Source organism: Chaetura pelagica, unplaced genomic scaffold, assembly GCF_000747805.2.
Source record: "Chaetura pelagica isolate M959 unplaced genomic scaffold, ChaPel_1.0 scaffold757, whole genome shotgun sequence".
NCBI lineage: Eukaryota > Metazoa > Chordata > Aves > Apodiformes > Apodidae > Chaetura > Chaetura pelagica.
The window spans coordinates 927,534-933,167 of record NW_009970727.1 but is presented as its reverse complement, the minus strand read 5'-3'; positions in this window follow the sequence as shown (position 1 = coordinate 933,167).

Below are 5,634 nucleotides of genomic sequence, written 5' to 3'. Positions count from 1 at the left end.
AAATATCCATGGAGCCTGGGAGGAGGGGGATTGGTATCCTTGCTACTTTGGCAAGAAGCTGGTCATTTGCAGATCCTGTTCTGTTCCTTCCCTTGTCTTGCTTTCATCAGGCTGGAGCAGCCAGGCCAAAAGCAGTGCCAGTGGTCACCACCATGAAAAACCAGGCATAAGGAAAAGCCCAGAGGGGATTATTCAAGGAGTAGCTTGTAACTGAGCACCTGGAATTGAGCCTAAATTACACCAGTTCAGTTCACTTCGACTTAAGAGACGAATGTACAATTACTTTTCTCACTCTGTGCTGATCGGCCTGAACCAAACTCTCTAAAGGGCTTGAAGAAATTCAGTTTGCTGTTACAGAGCCCCCAGTGGCACCAACACAGCCATCTACTGCCTTCAATTCATCTTTTTGGGTTGGTTGGTTTTTTTTTTGGTCTTTACTGTACAGATTAGTATGTTGAAAATGCTTTGCAACAAAAAACAGCTGGTACTCCTGAAAGAGTAACTGCAGTTTTAATATCAACAGCATGCACACTTTTGTTTTTCAACTAAAAATGTTTTTACAGGGCTGTTAAACTGACAATTTAGGGTAGAATATTGTTAATGACTTGCTAATGGCTTATTTGTTTGGGTCAGAAAAACAAAAATAAATTGTGCCAAGAAAGTGTTTTTCATGTGGCATGTGAATTGATGCTGTTCACACAGGAACATGGAGTGGCTGATGTTATTGCCTTCTGAACTGGAAATAGCTCCTTTCTTCAATGGATGTGGATTTCAAACCAGGCCTTAGTCCTGTGCTGCCAAAACCTCTCCCTGCACCACACCACTTCCCACCTTCCTCAGCAGCTGAGGTTCTTCTCTAGTAGCAGGTCCAGCTTCATGCCCAAGCAGTTGAAGTGATTTTCTCCAAAAATGCTGTTCAGTTGGTTTGGGATTGACATTCAAAGTGTCTTGACCAGTGACAGGAGCAGTGGGAAGGCCAAGGCTGTGCTCTGGGTTTGGTACCTGCTTGGTTCAGCTGCTGCCACCACCAACTGCTTCAAAACCCTCTAGGATTAGACTCATGACTTCCAGCATTGCTAAAACTGGTGCTATATTGGGTTAGTGCTGGAGCTAGTGGGATTCTTACCTCAGACCATGTAGTGTCTAGTCTGGCCCCTTAAATCAAGCACTGGGGTGTGTCCCAGCTTCCTGCTGAAGAATTGTGTGCTTTGCTTGGCTTTCAGCAGAGCTTTGGTCTGGGAAATGGTGTGTTGGTAGGTAGAGCAGGAGCACCAGTGCTTCCTTCAGCAGGTTTGCAGCAAACCCATCAAGTCACCCTCACTCTGCAGGTTTCAGACACTTCTCTTGGCTCTTTGGGACAGATTCCAGACATGTGGATGGTGCCCAACCTCCAGCTCACAGGGGCTGCAGTTCATGACCTTTTGGGCCCCCCTCTGCACCCTGTGATCTCCTTAAAAACTTCCAGTTTCCTCCACAACTTCTCAGAGGTAATTTTGCTAATAAGGTGACTTTTTTTCCCCTTGCTGCTCTTTATGGTCTACCCAAGGACTCCTCACTCTTGATGCATCAAGAAGCAAGTCTGCCTGGAGAGAGGAAGAGGAGGGAAATTATTGGTCCTTGAAGCTCTCAAGTGCTGGAGTTCCTCGTGTACCTACTTGACACCTCAGGGTTGCAAGAGGAGTGGTGAAGGAAGAGGGAGACCCACCACTCAGCACAGGGAGGTTCTTTGAGCAGTTCCCACTCTCCAACATGGATTAATTTCCTCTGGTATTGTCAAAATCAGAAATCCTCCTGTCTCAGAGTTGCCTCCTGCCAGCTGGATTTTTAAATGTGTGTGAGACCTTTAATGGGAGCAGAGAAGCACATTCAGCCCTTGGGCACCACAGCTTAGCCTGGTGAGCTTTTAAGCCTGAAAATACTTTAAACATCTGGATTTCTGTCACTGGAAGGGTTTGACAGACCAGCTTGGATTGCTGCTGTGGCAGGAAGGTGTCAGCTGGTGGTTTAATCTGATACTGGGTAGTGAGTATATTGGTATTTGTGGGGAAAGAAAGGAACCCCTGGGTATCAGCATCTCCAGCAGCTGCTGCTTAGTTCTTCCTGCAGGATTTGTCAGATCCTCTACCTTTCTGGTGATCCCAAGTGATGTGTAGAACTCAGAAGGCAGGTGGACATCCCTCTGCTGAAGAGGGCCAAGGGTATTTAAACTTAGTGGAGCTGGAATGGAGCACATGGAGCTCTAGGAAGTGTCAAACGAGGTCTCGGTGTGTGGAGCAGGGACCTCACCTTGGAAACCCTGGATGGGAGAAAACATTTGCACCTTTGTCTTGAAGTGGTTACTGGAAGATGTCTTTGGGGTTTCAAATTTGACTTTGCACCTGCTGGGGCTTTTCAAAAGCATGTTCCTAAAGGAAGAACCTTTTCTTTTTCAGTTAAAAGCAGCACCCATCATTTTCTACTGGGTGAAGCTTCCGCACAGCTTTGAATAAGCATGTGTGCTGGTACTGCTGCCTGGCCATGTGGTGGGACACTGCCAGGCCCAGCAGGTGACACCTTTTCCTGGGACATACCTAGAAAAAAGTGAAATAAGGGTTTTTTTCCACATTCTCCTTGAAATCTGGCAGTCAGGGCTGCTAAAAGTATTTTTGGTCGCTTCATAAAGTTGGATTGTTTAATTCCAGGTGACAGTTTATTGGTGACAGAGAAACCTGGTGCTGTTGCGAAGCCAGGGGAGGCTTTTACCTTCTTTATCTTTGTGTCTTTGCTTCTCACCAGCACTGCCCGAGCTGTTTTGTGCTTTCTTAGGGTTCTCAGAGCAGCTCTGGGAAGAAGGGAAGAGAAGAGGAAGGGAGGAGCTCTGGTTTGGGGAGGAGAGGGACTGTGCACATCCCAGCTTTCTGTGGAGCAAGAGGGCAACTTAATTCAGAGTCATCTTGAATGTGCCTTAAAGCAAACTAATAAACTGGAAAAAAATAAAAGGGATTGGAATCTGCTAGTGTTGCTTTTTCCCCTCGTGCAGGCACAAAGCATTCAGTGGCTACAACTGTGGGTAGGGAATGTCAGGAATCCTCAGTTCCCTTCCCAGATCTAGCAAGGACTTTGAGCCTCTGCCTCTAGCTTTTCCATGCAGAAAATGTGGTCACCATTTTGCAACGTGCTGGTTGCTCCAGGAGAGTAAAAACATTTGAAGCTGCACAGATCAAATGTTTGTCTCTCCAAATTATAATGACTTTAGGTCCTCTTAATCCCCAATTATAACAACTTGAAACAACTTCAGATCCTCCTACTCCCCAATTATACCAACTTCAGATCCTCTTTCTTGCTCTCAAAGCCACTGGTTTATCCCAAATGGATCTGTTTGTGCTTCCCAGGCATCCAGATACAATGTTTGTACTTGTGTAAAGCATCCAGTGAAAGGAAATGTGGGTGTTCAGGGAATTTTGGGAAAGACAGGCTTAAATATTCACCTTTCCCAAGTGGAAGGTGTGCCTGGTGCCCATTCTCAGGTGAGGATCAAAACCTGTTGGTCCCTTCAGCCAGACTTTCACTAAGAAATGAAGTTGTTGCAGGCACTTGTTGGTGTGAAGAGTTCTTATCCTAAAGATAATCAACAACTTGGTATAATTCCCTGACTGCTCCAGTCCTGCTTTTAAATAACTTGAGTTTTCCCTCCTGCTCTTTTCTTCCTGCTTAATAAGAGCATCAACTAGTGGCTGCCACAGGTGACCTTGCTCCTGGTGTCCTGTCTCAATGTTAGAGACTATAACATACATACATATATATATATGTTCTTTTCTCAGTGTCAGACTGAATTTAATGTGGTTAGAGGGGGACTCTGAGCTTCAGTGGTGGAAGGTGTGTGTAGATACCTGTAGTGTTTTCCTGGCTGTGGTGTCGTGAGGTCTGTACATAACTGAGAGAGGTGCAGGTGGCTGAAAGACTTAACTGGATTGAAGATGTATTTAGGAGATCGAGCAAATCTCTTTTTTGGTGCTAGTTGATAGGGGGTTGGTTTTCTTTTGGTTGGTTGGTTGTGGGGTTTTTTTGGTGGGGAAGTGAGTATTTTGAAGTTATCCTTGAGAAGTTGCCTCTAGAATTGCCTCACGTTCATCCTGGGAGGTCCAAGAGTGTTGCTGAACTTCATGTATGTCCTGTTGGTTTTTTTTCTATTTATTAAATCAGAAGATCTGGAATCATCCCTTTGCATTTTCTGCTCAGCCCTTTCCTGAGCTCTGTAGCCAGGACTCCCTGGCAGCACCTTGAGCTGGGGAAGCAGGATCCAAGACCCCACCAGAGCACCCCTGGCAGTGGGACAAATAACCAGGTACCAGGGATAAACAGCCCAGGGAGTGGGATGTCAGGGGGTAGGAGTGTGTCTGCCTTAGGCTTTTCCACTCCCGTCAAAGCTGGGGGCTTTGACTGTCTCTCCTGGTCGTGTTGGGACATTCAAACTCACCTTAGTGACCAAGGGTCAGTCTTTGATACCAACCCAAGTGCCCACCTGCCCCAACCTCTTGCTCAGCAGCACCAGCCTGAGCAATCCCTGTGGGAAATGCTATTTTTTTTACACGTTGTAGCTGCTTTTCTGAGTCATTCAAGTGTCCAGGCCTGGGGTGGGGGGGATGATGGCAGCAGCAGAAAACACTGAGGGATCTCCCAGGATTTCCTGCTCCTGGGGTGTCTCTGGGGAGGCTCTTGTGCTGCTGCTGCTGCTGCCCAACCTTCACATGGGAATATGAATTTGGAGGAGGAAAACTGACCTAAGAGAGCAAGCTTGCTCATTTATTAGAATGACAAGAAGCCTGAGATTGTCAGTGAGTTTCAGTGAATTGTAAGTTAAATACTCTGTTCTCTGTGAATTCTGGATGGTTCTGAAGTTGTAACTCCCATAATCTGTTCTGCTTTGTTCTTCTGGCTTCAGGCTTCTGTTCCTCACCCCAGTGCTTTGTGTTTCTAATCTTCTGGTGAAGTTAACACCTGGGTTGTTGTTTGGGGTTTTTTTTAATGATATATTAAGTTAAAAATGGTTTGCAAAAACACTTTACAACTGCAAGGGCACTTTGGAAATCTAGCATTTCAGCTGATGCTTTTTCTTACTGACTTGGACTTGTTCTTACTTACAACATGTTTGTTCAGAGTCAAATGCTTTCAGTAGAAAACACAGTTTGTCTTTGTTGGGGCTGAGATCTTGGAGCTGATGAATAATGCAGGTGATCTCCTGCTCCTGCTTAGTCTTGGCAGGCAGGTAGAGTGTAAACCTCCTTCATTTTGACTTTTTCATCTGTAGTGTTTCCAGACAGACCCGAGGGCTTGCAAACCACTCCATGCTCAGCTCTGGTACCATCACAACCCCTTGTCCCTCCTCTCCGATCAGTCTTGGTGCGTTTTGAGCCAGATGTTGGTGTGAAGTTGCTGATGTTACAGCAGCAAGGGAGAGCTGGGGGAGCTGGTTCTGTTCTCAAGGTGTTGCCTCTGTTGGAGTTGTGCATAGGGGGGAGGTCATCACTGTCTTGAAAAGATTAATAATAATAATTAAAGAAAAAAAAGGTGGATGCAAGTTTGATCAGAGTGTAGGCTGTAACCTAGTGCCAACCAATAAACACGCCAGTATTTCACACCCTGCTGGCTGGGCTC